Raw genomic sequence first — 17,382 nt, 5'->3', positions numbered from 1 at the left:
GGAGAGTATTTCCTCATAGGTTTTTCTGAATTATCCCAATATTGTGTACAAGAGAAAATGTTGTATTTTAATATTTTCTATTTTTAGGATAATTTTGTTATAGCAGGTGAAACAGATTGAGGAAATTCCGTGATTTACCAAAATCATTTTGCACTGTCAAGATCAGAATCCAGATCTTCAAAAGCCTGACCCTTTGCCATTTTGTTTAAAATTCAAATTCGGGAAATATTTACTGAATGTCCAGCACATAAAAAAAATGCACTTTAAGTATTTGTTGAATGAACAACATATAACCAGTCAATGGGCATATAGATTATGATGCTATCAGGCTATGATTAAAGCAAAGTACTCAATTCACCTTGTTTGTTTTCTTCTCAAGAATTGCTTCAACATCTTGGGGCACCTGGGTGGCTCAGTGGGTTAATGCCTCTGCCTTCAGCTCAGGTCATCATGTCAGGGTCCCGGGATTGAGCCCCGCATCGGGTTCTCTGCTCAGTGGGGAGCCTGCTTCCTCCTCTCTCTCTGCCTGCCTCTCTGCCTACTTGGATCTCCATCTGTCAAATAAATAAAACCTTAAAAAAAAAAAGAATTGCTTCAACATCTTAATGTACTCTTATTGCTTTCTTCTCAGTTTAATTTGTTCAACTACAAAACAACTCTCACTTTATTTACTTTATTCTGAAGTAATTCCTTTCTGTTGGCATTCATCCAGTCAATATTAACTGACAGTCTACTATGTGCCACCAACTCTAATAGTCACTGGGGACACCCTAGTGAATATGGTTCACTCTAAAATAGTCTCAAAAGAATCACCCATAATATTATGGCCAGAATTATTTTGAATAGGGCCACATACATGGGAAATTCTCCTCTGTATTTGTGCATGAGAAGCAAGAGAATGATTAGTTCTGCATTTTTACAAAACTGAAGAATGTGTAGCAAACCATCTCCCACAGAGTCCTCTTCTGAAATGTCCTTCCATCTCCAAGGCAACCAGATGGTTTTTCTAGACTTTAAAGAAGTTTTTCGGCTTAGATTCATCATATCCTCACCAACAACTTTGAGTATGAAATTAATCCCCATAATAGGCTTATGCATTCTGTTTCTCATATATCTATTTTGCATTTGAATATGGTGACTCAATAGTATTTCACTAATTGTTTATAAGATGTTCACTTAATCTTTTATGTATTCATCTTTTACATATTCCCCACGTAGTTTGTTTTTTTTTTCTTAAACCAACGGAAGCTATTAGACTCTTTTGTAATTCTACTTACTTCCAGATAATGTGATCCTTTGATGTTTTTCAGAGGGTAATACATGAATAATATTAAAATATTCTAAGACAGATGACCGTGTCTGAAAAGGTTTACATTTACATTCTGAGGGTGCTAATGGATGAGAAGATGTTACATAGCTTATTAAAAATAAACATTCCTGGGGTTATAACATTCTAGATTTTTTTAATGGATTCTGTTTTGATAGTTTCTAAAGTTTCTGTTCTCTGTATTACGACACTTAAAAATAAGTACGGAGTAGACAAATATATAAATATACAATTTCTAATCTCTCTCATCAAGTTTGGTAAAATTCATCCTTTTTTTAAATCTCTTTACTGAATTAATACTGTCATATATACTGAGCTGAGACAATGGCTTAATGCATCATACAAAATAAAATTCATAAACAGAACTAAAACTGTAAAGTAATACTAATTTTTTATAAGGGGAACCCACATAGATTGGCCAGTTATGTTCTTCTTGCTCAGCTTTTTATTAGAACCACCAAAAGTATTTTTGACAATTTATCTGAGATTACTTTAATTCTGGATATATCTGAGATCCTCATTATCAATTATATGATAATTGGTTGATTTAAACTAATTTAGTAACAGGTGATGAAGTTTCAAATATTTAGAAAATATTCTAAATACTTGTGTCAATAAATACCAAAAAAAGCAGGATATGTGCTTCTTTTATAAAGGAATGGATATCAATTCAGATAGTTGCAAATAAAGATATAAATAAATAGTAACAGAGATTCCTCTTTTAAGAAGTAAATGAAATTTGAGCAAACCTAATTCTGAACAAAGAGACACATGTGCTTTGTAATATCCCAGATTTTGTCATTGGTACTGAGGTACACATGTGAGATAGAGGTTTGCTTAAATTTTTTCAAGTTCTTTCTGACTCTAAGTTACTTCTATTGAATTTGTTCAATTTATGGAATATTTTCTCTTTTTATGTGGCTGTCCTCTTTTCCTGCAATATTCACATTAGACATCTCCCTTATCTCTTTACTCTCTCCAAAACCAGTGAAACAAGAATATAAAATTATAGATGATATACAAATATAGAGGATATAAAAAATAAAAAATTGAGAAAGCCCCTTCCCAAATATAAATTTCATTGCAGACATCCTGTTTTTCAGCTACTCTCTCACCAAGTAGTTCTCACTGGCTACCTTCACTACAAGATTGCTGGCTTTTCTTACTGTGCTTCTTTGTCTTTCCATCCATATTTCTCTTTTCTAACCCCATATCCTTGTTAAAGTTCTACATGTAAGAGTGTGTCTAGCTCATTCTTTGTCCTTGCGCTCAACATTTATACTTCGACAATCAAGAAGGCAGGAACCTGAGCGGATGTTTTCTCAAACTACTTGCTACATTTCAAGACTCGTGTCCATTTTGAGTGCTGGAGGAAACTACATGACCCAGGAATTCTATAAATAGCCAAGAAATCATTCTTCTTTAGGCCAGAAGAAAAATATTTGCAGAAGTGCAGGATTAGATTGGAGAATACCTGTGTAAATCATCTGAGGAAAATCCGGAATATGTAGTACTGAGCAAACATCAAAGAAAAGTCAAGGCGGGGTGAGATGTAGTAAAGTCTTTCTGTAACTCCTAGAGGGAAACTGTAGATAACATCCACTCTTTGTTCTCTCAGTAGTTCAAGAATGTGCAATCTTTCGTATTCGCTTTCTTATGTTTGAAATATGTAGAGTGAATTATGTTTTCTTGATTGACACTTATAGAAAACCAAGTAATTCAAGTATATGTATGTCACTAGTGCATTTTTTACATATATTCTCTGGATATTTAGGGTAACATTCCCATTTTTTATAATATGTGATAATTTTTAAAAATATGTTTACTATATTTTTTACTAAATTTAGGATTGTACAACCTCTGGAATTAACAACATGTAGAATATATTAAATAGATCTGATTTTCCTGAAAGTTTCTTTGGGGGTGGAAAGCTCCCAAATATTACCTGATATATTTTTAGAGCCCTTTGTATGACTGCATCTACTGTGTGCCTTGTATGTGTGGGCGCATCTACTGTAGCTTTGCTCAGTTAAAGTGTGATCCTCTCCTCTGTTTATTGCCCCAATTATGACATTTCCAAAATTTATATCTGCACCGAGAGTGCACATAAATGACATAATACCATATATTATTCTAAGACCGTAGCATTTTATGTCAGTTTGGAATGTATTTATTAAGATGCAATGCAAAACAAAAACAAAACCTACCAGTTTAGACTATTTTATGGCATTTCTTTACTGGGAGTTTTAATGTACAATTTTTTATAGGGAGAAAGATATTGATATTTTTCTGTGAGAGGACAATACATGATGAAAAGAGGAAGAAGACTCCAGAGACATCATTTATACAGTTGAAAGTACAAAGAAGCATTCATTTTGTTTGTCCAAAGTATCTTCAACCTATAGGCCAGAGAATAGTTTTTTGTTTGTTTGTCTTTGCTGTGTTTATTATGGTGACAGACACTTGGTTTCAGAGAAACATAGGTCATTTACAATAATGGTGTAGTTTCCTGGAATGCTTCTGTGGCTAACATTTAAATTTTCTTCCTTATAAAATCCTTTCAGGGCAAAATCATTTAATCTAACCACTTCTTTGATGTTTGAGATCCTTTCTAAACTTCCTAGGCACAGAATATTTCTATTTTCATGCTCACGCCATTTCTATGATGAGGAACTTAGTAAATCCTAAGTAATACATTCTAATATGTTTTTCCTGAGCTATAATTTATCTCCTTGTGACTTCCATTCCTTTGAGCAAAATAAATTCATTTTTTTTTGTTTTTATAGCTTTGCAAATATTTAAAGAAAGTCAAGTTAACCAGCAAAAAAGGAAGATATATATGAGACAAAAAAAACCAACAAGAATTTTCAAACCTTTTTAAAGTATTTTATACCATGCCTACCAAACAAATCTTAAACACCTTACAAAGGTTTTTCAGGAATGTATACTCTCATTCAGGCTCTGTGTGAAATGTATAAAGTTTGGAGAGAAACACACACACACACACAAAACCTGAAGTGGTCTTTTTAAAATTCAGTGAACTGAGCAACTAAACAAAATGCCCAAGTTATTCCTATATTTACAATAGAGGGAAAGTAAGCACAACCTAATGACTTGATTATGGGAGAAAGTGGGCACATACATTATACCCAAAGGACTAGTCACTGAATTTACACTGGAAATGATTATTTTCTTATGTTTCTAAGTTTGGGTGACTGTACAGAAACAGTGGCTTTAAAAGTTTGGTCCCTGAACTAGCAGTATTAGCATCACCTGGGAACTTGGGTGAACACAAATTTTCAAGCCTTTCAGTAATCATACAAAATTAAGAACTCATGTGTTGCGGCCCATGCTGCTTCAATGGAAACAATGGATGAGAAATATAGTCTTCTCTAAGTTTTGTTTGCTTGCAACTTTAATAAATAACAATGATGCTACCAATATTAAATTTGACTGATACAAATCACATAAATGCTTCCTTATGTCAAAGTAGTAAATAGGAATTGTAAAAATTCTGCAGGTGTGCTCCAGCAGAGTTTAAGTAAGCCTAGAGTGGGTGATGGTCCAGTAAGGCCAAAGAAAAGACTCAAAGAAAACAGTGGATGCATAGACTTATTGGGGGAACTTACTTAGAGGGAGTCCAAGAACTATTGACTGGACAAAACATGTACTGTTGGGATCTATATGCGGCAAGGTTTTTTGTTTTGTTTTGTTTTTGTTTTTGTTTTTTTAAATCATAGCAACCAACCCTAGCAAATATCAGTGGCCCTTTGCCTCCTTGCATGGCCAGTGTTTCCCAGGGAATCAAGGCTTGCCACCTGGACACTCTTTGTTGAAAGGGAAACCTACCAGGTTTAAAAAAGAAAAAGAAAATCACACTTCTTCCTTCTTATTCTCACAAAACTTTTCCAGAGATAGGTCAGAATTAAGGGAAAGAAATTCTTGTCTTGTTCTTTCTGGAACTAATCACTTCCTTAAGAATAGTGTTGCACTAGTGTGGTAAATACAGAATTAGTGTTCCAAAACGTGAACCATGTTTATGTATCATGCAGATAAACTTTTAAAAAGTTATTGGCTATTTATGCATGTCATATTCATTTGTATTATTTAAAGTATTCATTTACATTTTTATATCCCTTTGCTACATATTGACTACTTGGTAAATTCATTAGCAATATTCTCTGTCTCAGATTCTCTCCTGGTCTATGTTTGGTCTACACTAGATTCCTTCTAAGTGAACTTTTATTCCAATGACTATTCCAGTCAATCTAATTAATTTTTATATAGCCTTTTCAAAATACCTGCTCATTCTGTTTTATAATTCATTTTTCTTTGGGTGGTGGAACTATCCCTTCATTTGTTTTGTTGAGTAACTTAAATATATTTATTTGAAGACTTTGAAATGTCTCTTAAATTTCATTTCATTGTTGCAATTGTTGTCTATTCTCCTAAACAACACAATTTTTCATGTTTTTAAATTATTTTCTGGGATCATTTCTGTTGCTATAGTTTAAGGGCCAACATCAGTTCATCTGGCCTTTCCTTTGATGTCTGAGACCCACAGTAGATAGCCCAGCCCACAGAGTAATTCCATACCCATTCACACTACTTCGAAGATAGCAGATTCACTAGATCCTCAGTAATACTTTCAAATCCTTTTTTTGAACAATTATTTATTCCTTGTGGGTTTTTTTCCCCTCTTTATTTATTTTCATCCTTCCATGGCCAATAGCTTTATAATTTCCCCATCACTCCTGTGCTCCTGCCTGCCATGTCATATAACATTTTATAGCTCCTGCTTAAAGGGGGAGTGGGAATAATACAGACCCCATCCAAAAGCTGGGGGGCAGTTTGATTCACATTTTGAGCAGGACTATATATGGGTCCTTCATCTCACAACACTAATAGTTTGCTAAAATCTGCAGTATCTACAGTATCTGGTAATAGAAACATGTTTTGTGCTTTTTTTTTCCCCCATTAGACTCTCACAATGGAAACACATACCCAGACCCTACAAATACTTTTTCTGTCTTATTTTCACCTTTGAAGAAGTTTTAATTCCTTTACTTTCGAGTTGCCAACTTTTGAGCTACCACTGCCTGTTCCTTGAGCTGAACCTGGCAATACATCAGCTTCAGTCCTTCTTCCCTCTTTATAGTGTTGCTTCACCTTCAGCTCATAAATAGGTTTACCTTTGTTCTTTGTATTGTTTTGTCTAGTTAGTTTTGTTTTGTACTTTATCTATCACTGTTACATATTTAAAACAGAAAGAGTATATCAAGGAAAGAACATTTAAGAACATCTTACCTGGAAATCACTTAGCTATGAAATTTCAGACTTGAGTCATGACTTTCTATGGAAAAACCACTGGATGGACATTTTATCCCTAAGTCAATGGTTTTGTTCAGAAGCAAGCTTCAGGAGATGAGTTAGGAGCCACGTTGACAATAGAAATGTAGAGATACTCAGGCCTCAGGAAGACAAACAGGGCTGAAGCATTACCTGGGACTATTGCTGTGTGCTCAAGAGAGAGCCACAACAGCAAAAATTTGCGGGTATTGACAGAAGTCTAATATCTCAAAGATAATGAAGAATATGCTATAGGAGTAAAAGAGGAACTAATAAAAAATATATCTATGCATCAAGAGTGCAGCTACCAAGAAAATTCACTGGTCTATCTTTGGTTATGAAATGTTGGACACATGATGTCAAATACCTCTGACCAGTGAGGCATCTCAATCTGTCAGTAGGGCCAAGACAAAAGCCATAGACTCTGCATCATGTTTCTTTTATTTCCTGTTGCTCCTGCTGTCATCATCATCACCATTTGTGTTCAGGATCTTATCTCCTATGTTCCTGGTTCAAGCAAAGAATTGCAATAAATAACATAAGACTATAGTGCCTTACATATATTCTTAGATCAGAAAATTCAAAAGTGGTCCTATACTTGGGAACTTGCCATCTTTATCTTGGTTTGAAAAAGACCACAGACTCTTCACTATAGAGAAGAAACTGAGGGTTACCAGAAGGAAGACGGGTGGAGGATGGTTTAAAAAGATAATGGGGATTAAGGAACACACTTGTGATGAGCACCAGGTGTTGTAGGTAAGTGATGAATCACTAGATTCTACACCAGAAGCTAATATTATCCTGTATGTTAACTAAATGGAATTTAAATAAAAACTTGAAAAAAAAATAAGAAGAAAAAAGATTGTCAGGAAGTTATAAACCATTACTAATAAACTAATTAGGCAAAGTTCAGAGATAACATTTTGATTGATTCAAAAGAAAGGTATTCAATACTTTCAGATCAAAAGCTTTTGTAAACAACATATTTTTTAAGGATTTATTTATTTATTTGACAGAGAGAGAGAGAGAGAGAGTGATCACAAGTAGGCAGAGAGGCAGGCAGAAGCAAGCTCCCTGCTAGCAGAGATCCCAATGTAGGGATTGATCCCAGAACCCTGAGATCATGACCTGAGCTGAAGACAGAGGCTTAACCCACTGAGCCACCCAGGTACCCCTTTGTAAACAACATATTTTAAACAGCATTACATTAAAATGGATTTCTTTGGACTTTAATTTCATGTTTGAGAAAATAGCAAAGGCATTTTCTAGTGTATTGATCCCAAGAATAAAATATTTGCAAGAGGAAACTTTTGAATCATACACTTAGGTTGATTAACAAATTTTTCCCTTATATATTACATCTCTGCATTTGGTAAATTTTAGCCATCTCTCCAGCTGCATTCCAGTATCCTCATCCATTCTGAGTTATCTGAATAGCAAAAAAACAAGAAAAGATTCAAATCTATTATAAATTTTGTAAGGAGATAACCTCCAATTCCTGCTTATTTATAGGCACTAGCTCATCAGATATATTCTCTTAGTGTGTATTTGAGTGTGATTTCTTCAGCTTCAATATATAGTTACTTTAAAAATATATAACCTTTAGGGGCGCCTGGGTGGCTCAGTGGGTTAAGCCTCTGCCTTCGGCTCAGGTCATGGTCTCACAGACCTGGGATCAAGCCCCACATAGGACTCTCTGCTCAGCAGGGGGCCTGCTTCCCTTCTTCTCTCTCTGCCTCTCTGCCTACTTGTGATCTCTCTCTCTCTCTCTCTCTGTCCAATAAATTAAATATTTTATATATATATATATATATATATATATATATATATATCAACTTTATTTTCCCAATTCACAATACTGTTACTGCAATGACCATCCTTCCAAACTTTGAAGAAGATATAGTCCCATGAGTGAAAGCAGATGAGGGCATCTCAGTCTTATTTCTTGCTAAATGTGATACATGGAAATCTCTGTACCAGTTGTAAACTCAAGTATTTTCAGAGACTAAGAAATTCATACAATAAAGGGTGATGGAGCCTTTAGCAAATTGGGGCTGTTATATCACCAGAAGGTGGAAAAAATGTGGAAAGTGTACAGATCTACTATTTTTAGGCCCATTACTTAGTCTACAGGTTGCTAATTGTATCCCCAATTCCATTTAAAAACCTTTTACTTCAAAACAAAACAAAACAAAACTCAAACCTTTTGCCCTGGATTATTATTTTATATTTACTCTCATTAAAGTTTGGTGAGACATAGAATGCCCGTGTGGCTCAGTCACATGGCAGTGTCTGCCTTCAGCTCAGGTCATGATCCTGGGGTCTTAGGATCAAGCCCCGTGCCGGGCTTCCTTCTCAGTGGGAGCCTCCTTCTCTCTTTTCCTCTGCGGTTGTCCCTGCTTGTGCAGGGACATCTAATCTTACATCATTAATCCAATATAAATTTGTGAATCTCAAGTTATTAACTTATCTTCAAAGGCTGTATATAGGAAGAACTGATCTCTTCCAATTAAAAAAAATAATATTGTCTCTTAATCTTCCATTCAAATTAATTTATGACTGATGATATTTCCAAATTTTATTAAAATTATAAAATGATTTAGATGTATTTATTAACTTTGCATGGCAAACAGCAAAGCATATTAATTTCTTCATTGTTAATAGTATGCTTTTATCATTATGAACCAGGGTATGTATAAGAGACAACCAAAATTATTACTGTTTTGGGCAGAGGTTCATCGGTGCTTAAATGTAGTAGTCTAAATAATCTCATCCCAAAGAGATTGGTATTAACAACTACTTGTGGATGCATCTTTACAATTAACATCTCAGTAATAAAGAGATGCTACTTTAAAGCAAGGCTTTCTCAAGTGCGGGTCCCCAAAAGATTCTCATATGGTTAAGGGAGTCAAATCATCTTTATGTGCCATTTTTGCACTTCACATGCCATCCTGTGGTCTCTAGTACTACCAGCTCCCAATTATTATCATGTTCAGGCACTTATTCTAGAAGTAAAAGCAAGAATAATAAATTCAGACTTCAGCAGATAAGAAAAATTGTTTCCAGGACTTATAAAATAAATGCAGACATGAAAAGAGCTACTATTAATGCCTTAATATTTGATATGCATTTTGTCAACCAAAATAGATTTCATATAACATTATGTTTTATAGTATATTTGTTAGAAAGAATATCACCTTAGTATGGAAACAACTTTTGGTGGACATATTGATTCATTAGTTTATCCAAATAACATGTGGGCAAAACATTTACAGATAAGAGAGATATTTGGAATATCATATTATTCATTAAATCCATTCTTTTTTTATGTTTATTTATTTTGTTTAGTTATCCCTACACCCAACATAGGGTTGAAATTTGTAATCCCAAGATCAAGAGTCACATGCTTTTCTGACTGAGCTGGCCAGATGCCCTCATTCTTCTTTCAATAAACAAATATTTATTATGTTAAAGTGTTTAGTTTTCAGGTGTATATTACAGCTGTTATAAGAAAACTGGAGTTACTCTCTCCCTTTTTTTCACAATTTTTGTCATTTCCTCAGCAAATTTTTATTTTTCATCCAATTGTACTAAATATTTATATTTTTTTCTTAGCTGCTGTATCAAAATATCACAAACTGGGTGGCTTAAAACAACCAAATTTATTCTATCACCGTTCTGGAAGCTAAAAGCCCAGGATAAATATGATGGATGTTCCATGCTCCCTCTGAAATCTGAAAGGGTGAATCCTTCCTTGCTTCTTCTTGGTTTGTGTTTATTCACCTGAAATCTTTTGTGCTCCTTGATTTAAAGCTACTACACTTCCACCTCTGCTTCCATCATCACATGGTGTCTCCTCTCTTGGATCTCTGTCTCTTCTCTTAGAGGACACCAATCATATTTGGAAAAATTCTGCTTTGTTTCAGTACTGCCTCATCTTAATTTGATAACATCACAAAGACCCTATTTCCCTGTAAAGTAACATTCATGAGTACTGGAAATTTGGGGCACCTGGGTGGCTCAATGGGTTAAAGCCTCTGCCTTTGGCTTAGGTTGTGATCTCAGGGTCTTGGGATAGAGGCCCACATTGGGCTCTCTGATTAGCAGGGAGCCTGATTCTCCCTCACTCTCTGCCTGCCTCTCTGTCTACTTGTGATCTTTCTCTGTCTGTGTCAATAAGTAAATAAAATCTTTTTAAAAAATGAGTACTGGGAATTAGGATTTCAGCATACCTTATTGAGGAACACAGTTCAATCCCAAATATCTTATCCTAAAGCCCTCCAAATTTACATCTTTCCTTTGTGCTAAATATACTCCCTAATCACAATAACCCCCAAAGTAATAATCCATTCTACCATCAACATGAAGTCTAAAATTTTATCTAAATATCATCAACTCAAAAAGTTCCAAATATTATCACCTCAGTGATTTGAATCAGGTATGGATGAGATTCAATGTATGTGTTCCTCTTTGTGGAAAACAAGCTATTTACTTCTAAAATCAATGCTAGTGGGCGCCTGGGTGGCTCAGTGGGTTAAACCACTGCCTTCGGCTCAGGTCATGATCTCAGGGTCCTGGGATTGAGTCCCGCATCAGGCTCTCTGCTCAGCAGGGAGCCTGTTTCCTCCTCTCTCTCTCTCTGCCTGCCTCTCTGCCTACTTGTGATCTCTCTCTGTCAAATAAATAAATAAAATCTTTAAAAAAAATAAAATAAAATAAAACAAAATCAATGCTAGTGAATTCATAAGATAGATATTCCCATTCCAAAGGGAAGAAATTGCAATGAGTAAAGGGATAATGGGTCCCAAGCAAGATGGCACCTCAGTTGGGCAAATTCTATTAGGTTTCAGGGCCATATAATAAACATCTTTGTCTGGGTACTCTGTCCTCTGGGACTACTGGGATGGCAGCCCTGATCTTTAGGTCCACTAGCATGTGGGGTGGCTGGTCTCACCCTCTGCAGTCCACCACTGACCATGCCTGTACATGCATGGCTCTGGTCTCAGAGTCTTTCTTCCTTTCTTCACTTTGACTCTGTTCCTTTCCTCCCAGAATGGTGACATTTCTTTTGGTATAAAATTTTCAAATTTTTTCTTTCTCTTGTGCAATTCATGAAAGTCCAAAGCAATCAGACAAGAAAGTAGTATACAGATCTTTCCTGTGTAATTGCATTTCTATTCCTGGCTTCCAGTAAGATGGTTGATTAGATCCATGAATTGCACAGCTCATTTCTTGAAAATTTCCCAGCCTCAATCTTAGTGCTCTCTCCAGAGCACACTTTCTTCTTTTTTGTAATATGGATATGCTGAGAGTTTTCCAAATCATCGAGTGGTGGTTCTTATTTGCTTAATACTTTATTCTTCAATTTATATCTTTCATCTCACATTTTATTATAAGCAATTTTCCAAATTTTGCTTGAAAATTTCCTCAGCCAAATATCCAAATTCATCACTTGTAAGTTCTACTTCTCACTAAAATTAGTACATCATTCACCTGAGTTCACTTTCAAAAATCTCCTTTTCTCCAATGTCCAATAGTATGTTTGTTATTGCCTTTTTTATCTGATCTCACCAGAAGGAACAAAATAATATTCTTCTCTTGTATAATAGCTGGCTGGGTTTCCTTTGGCTCTTTCAACTCAAATACTGTGAAAACAATCACAGAGAAGGTACTAGCCACTCAAATTGTGATTGCAAGACTGCTGAACAGTTTTTAATATAAAAAGCATTAATCATATCACTGGGGGACTCACTGTGGATGGGAAGTCCTTAAGAACTGCTAAGATGTGTGAGGTTAAAGTTAAAAAAAATTAATATCTAAGGATTGCTCATAAGTATAGTAATAATATTAAAGTCATAAATCACAGTTTTAAATAATAAGTATAAATCATCATATAATGCTAATAATTTCATAATATCAAAAGTAATGTTAATTTTTGTATTTCAACCAAGGTATCTGTGATAGTTATGGAGGTGTGCCATATACATATTTCTTCAAGAAAGAACTCGCTGAGAGCAATGTAGTTATCTGACAGCCTCAAACCACAGTACTCATGCCAAGGCTATGCATGTTTGAGATTTTCACTGACAAATCATGGCCACGTGAAACAGACTCCAGTTTTTTTCTACCCAAGTTGGGAGTGGACTTTTTTAATGGGCAATCTTATTAATTAATTAATTAATTAATTAATTTTTTAATTAATATGTAATGTTTTATAAGCCCCAGGGGTACAGGTCTGTGAATTGCCAGGTTTACACACTTCACAGCACTCACCATAACACATACCCTCCCCAATCTCCATAACCCTACCACCCTCTCCTTCCCCTCCTTCCCCTGGCAACCCTCAGTTTGTTTCACGAGATTAAGGGTCTTTTATGCTTTGTCTCCCTCCTGATCCCATCTTGTTTCACTTATTCTTTTCCTATCCACAAACCCCCCACGTTGCATCTCCACTTCCTCATATCAGGGAGATCATATGATAGTTGTCTTTCTCCAACTGACTTATTTTGCTAAGCATAATAACCTCTAGTTCCATCCATGTTGTCACAAAAGGCAAGATTTAATTTGTGAAGGCTGCATAGTATTCCATTATATATATATACTACGTCTACTTTATCCATTTATCTGTTGATGGACATCTAAGTTCTTTCCATAGTTTAGCTATTGTGGACATTGCTGCTATAAACATTCAGGTGCATGTGCCCCTTCAGATCACTGCATTTGTATCTTTAAGGTAAATACCCAGTAGTGCAATTGCTGGGTCGTAGGATAGCTCTATTTTCAACTTTTTGAGGAACCTCCATGCTCTTCTCCAGAGTGGTTGCACCAGCTTGCATTCCCACCAACATGTAGGAGGGCTTTCCTTTCTCCTCATCCTCACCAGCAATGGTCATTTCCTGACTTGTTAATTTTAGCCATTCTGACTGGTGTGAGGTGGTATCTCATTTTGGTTTTGATTTGTATTTCCCTGATGCTGAGTGATGTGGAGCACTTTTTCATGTGTCTGTGGGCCATCTGGATGTCTTCTTTGCAGAAATGTCTGTTCATGTCTTCTGCTCATTTCTTGATTGGATTATTTGTTCTTTGGTGTTGAGTTTGCTAAGCTCTTTATAGATTTTGGATACTAGCCCTTTATCTGATATGTCGTTTGTAAATATCTTCTCTCATTCTGTCAGTTGTCTTTTGGTTTTGTTAACTGTTTCATTTGCTGTGCAAAAGTTTTTTATCTTGATGAAGTCCCAATAGTTCATTTTTTCCCTTGCTTCCCTTGCATTTGATGATGTTCCTAGGAAGAAGTTGCTGCAGCTGACGTTGAAGGGGTTGCTGCCTGAGTTCTCCTCAAGTATTTTGATGGATTCCTGTCTCACATTAAGGTCCTTCATTCATTTTGAGTCTATTTTTGTGTGTGGTATAAGGAAATGGTCCAGTTGCATTTTTCTGCATGTGGCTGTACAATTTTCCCAACACCATTTGTTGAAGAGACTGTCTTTTTCCATTGAACATTCTTTCCTGATTTGTAGAAGAGTAGTTGACCATAGAGTTGAGGGTCTATTTCTGGGGCTCTCTATTCTGTTCCACTGACCTATGTATGTGTTTTTGTGCCAGTATCACACTGTCTTGATGATGACAGCTTTGTAATAGACTTTGAAGTCTCGAGTTGTGATTCCACCAACTTTGGCTTTCTTTTTCAACATTCCTCTGGCTATTCAAGGTCTTTTCTGGTTGCATATTAATTTTAGGATTATTTGTTCAATTTATTTGAAAAAAATGGATAGGGTTTAGATAGGGATTGTGTTAAATATGTAGATTGCTTTAAAGAGCATAGACATTTTCACAATATTTGTTCTTCTAATCCAGGAGCATGGAACATTTTTCCATTTCTTTGTGTCTTCCTCAATTTCTTTCATGAGTATAGTTTTCTGAGTATAGATTGTTTGCCTCTTTGGTTAGGTTTATTCCTAGGTATCTTGTTGTATTGGGTACAATTATAAATGGGATAGGCACCTTAATTTCTCTTTCTTCTGTCTTGTTATTGGTTTAAAGAAATGCAACTGATTTCTGTGCATTGATTTTATATCCTGACACTTTACAGAATTCTTATACAAGTTATAGCAGATTTGGAGTGGAGTCCTTTAAGTTTTCCACATATAGTATCATATCATCTGCAAACAGTGATAGTTTGACTTCTTCATTGCTGATTTGGATGCCTTTAATTTCTTTTTGTTGTCTGATTGCCGAGGCTAGGACTCCTAGTACTATGTTGAATAGCAGTTGTGATAATGGACATCCCTGCCATGTTCCTGACCTTAGCAGAAAAGCTCTCGGTTTTTCTCCATTGGGAATGATATTTGCAGTGAGTTTTTCATAGATGGGTTGGATAATATTGAGGTATCCCTACACTTTGAAGAGTTTTGATCAGGAAGGGATGCTGTACTTTGTCAAATGCTTTTTCAACATCTATTGAGAGTATCATATGGTTCTTGTATTTTCTTTTATTAATGTATTATATCACATTGATTGATTAGCGGATGTTGAACCAACCTTGCAGCCTGGAATAAATATCACTTGATCGTGGTGAATAATCCTTTCAATGTACTGTTTGGGTACTATTGGGAAGTATTTTGGTGAGAGTTTTCGCATCTGTGTTCATCAAGGATATTGGTCTGTAATTCTCTTTTTTGATGGGATCCTTGTCTGGTTTTGGGATCAAGGTAATGCTGACCTCATAAAATGAGTTTGGAAGTTTTCCTTCCATTTCTATTTTTTGGAACAGTTTTAGGAGAATAAGAATTAATTCTTCTTTAAATGTTTGGTAGAAGCCATCTGACCCTGGGCTCTTGTTTGTTGAGAGATTTTTGATGACTGCTTCAATCTCCTTACTGGTTATGGGTCTGTTCAGGTTTTCTATTTCTTCCTGTTTCAGTTGTGGTAGTTTATTTATATGTCTCTAGGAATGGACCCATTTTTTCCAGATTTTCAAATTTGCTGGCATATAGTTGCTCATAATATGTACTTATAATTGTTTATATTTCTTTGGTGTAGGTGGTGATCTCTCCTCTTTCATTCATTATTTTATTTATTTGGGTCCTTTCTCTTTTCTTTTTGATAAATCTGGCCAGGGGTTTATCAATCTTATTAATTCTTTCAAAGAATCAGCTGCTAGTTTTGTTGATTTCTTCTATTGCTTTTTTTTTCTATTTCATTGATTTCTGTTCTGATCTTTATGATTTCTCTTCCCCTGCTGGATTTAGGCTTTTTTTTTTCTTTTTTCTGTTCTTTCTCCAGCTCCTTTAGGTGTAGCGTTAGGCTGTGTATTTGAAACCTTTTTGTTTCTTGGGAAAGGCTTGTACAGCTATATATTTTCCTTTCAGGACTGCCTTTGTTGTGTCACACAGATTTTGAACCATTGTGTTTTTATTATCATTTGTTTTCATGATTTTTTTCAATTCTTCTTTAATTTCTTGGTTGACCTATTCATTCCTTAGTAGGATGCTCTTTACTCTCCATGTATTTGTGTTCTTTCCAAATTTCCTCTTGTGATTGAGTTCTAGCTTCAGAGAATTGTGGTCTGATAATATGCAGGGAATGATCCCAATCTTTTGATACCACTTCAGACCTTATTTATTACCCAGGATGTGATCTATTCTGGAGAATGTTCCATGTGCACCAGATAAGAATGTGTATTCTGTTGTTTTGGGATGGAATGTTCTGCATATACCTGTGATGTCCATCTGGTCCAGTGTCTCATTTAAAACCTTTATTTCCTTGTTGATCTTTTGCTTGGATGATCTGTCCATTTCAGTGAGGGGAGTGTTAAAGTCCCCTACTATTATTGTATTATTGTCGATGTGTTTCTTTGATTTTTTTAATTAATTGATTGATATAGCTGGCTGCTCCCATGTTAGGGGAATAGATATTTAAAATTGTTAGATCTTCTTGTTGGACAGATCCTTTGAGTATGATATAGTGTCCTTCCTCATCTCTTATTATAGTCTTTGGCTTAAAATCTAATTGGTCTAAGGATTGCCACCCCAGCTTTCTTTTTATGTCCATTAGTATAGAAAATTGTTTTCCATGCCCTCACTTTAAATATGGAGGTGTATTTGGGTCTAAAATGAGTTTCTGTAGACAGCATATTGATGGGTTTTGTTCTTTTATCCCTTCTGATACCCTGCATCTTTTGACTGGGGCATTTAGCCCGTTTACATTAAGAGTAACTATTGAGAGATATTAATTTAGCCCCATTTTATTGCCTGTAAGGTGACTATTACTGTATATTGTCTCTGTTCCTTTCTGGCCTACTACTTTTAGGCTCTCTCTTTGCTTAGAGGACCCCTTTCAATATTTCCTGTAGAGCTGATTTGGTGTTTACAAATTCTTTTAGTTTTTGCTTGTTCTGGAAGCTTTTAATCTCTCCTATTTTTAATGATAGCCTAGCTGGATATAGTATTCTTGGCTGCATGTTCTTCTCATTTTGTGCTCTATCATGCCAGTTCTTTCTGGCCTGCCATGTCTCTGCGGATAAGTCTGCTGCCTATCTACTATTTTTACCATTGTATGTTACAGGCTTCTTGTCCCGGGCTGTTTTCAGGATTTTCTCTTTGTCGCTAAGACTTGTAAATTTTACTATTAGATGATGGGGTGTTGACCTATTCTTACTGATTTTGAGTGGGGTTCTCTGTGCCTCCTGGATTTTGGTTCTTGTT

This window comes from Mustela erminea, chromosome 17, assembly GCF_009829155.1.
Source record: "Mustela erminea isolate mMusErm1 chromosome 17, mMusErm1.Pri, whole genome shotgun sequence".
Lineage (NCBI taxonomy): Eukaryota > Metazoa > Chordata > Mammalia > Carnivora > Mustelidae > Mustela > Mustela erminea.
This window is presented reverse-complemented; position numbering follows the sequence as displayed.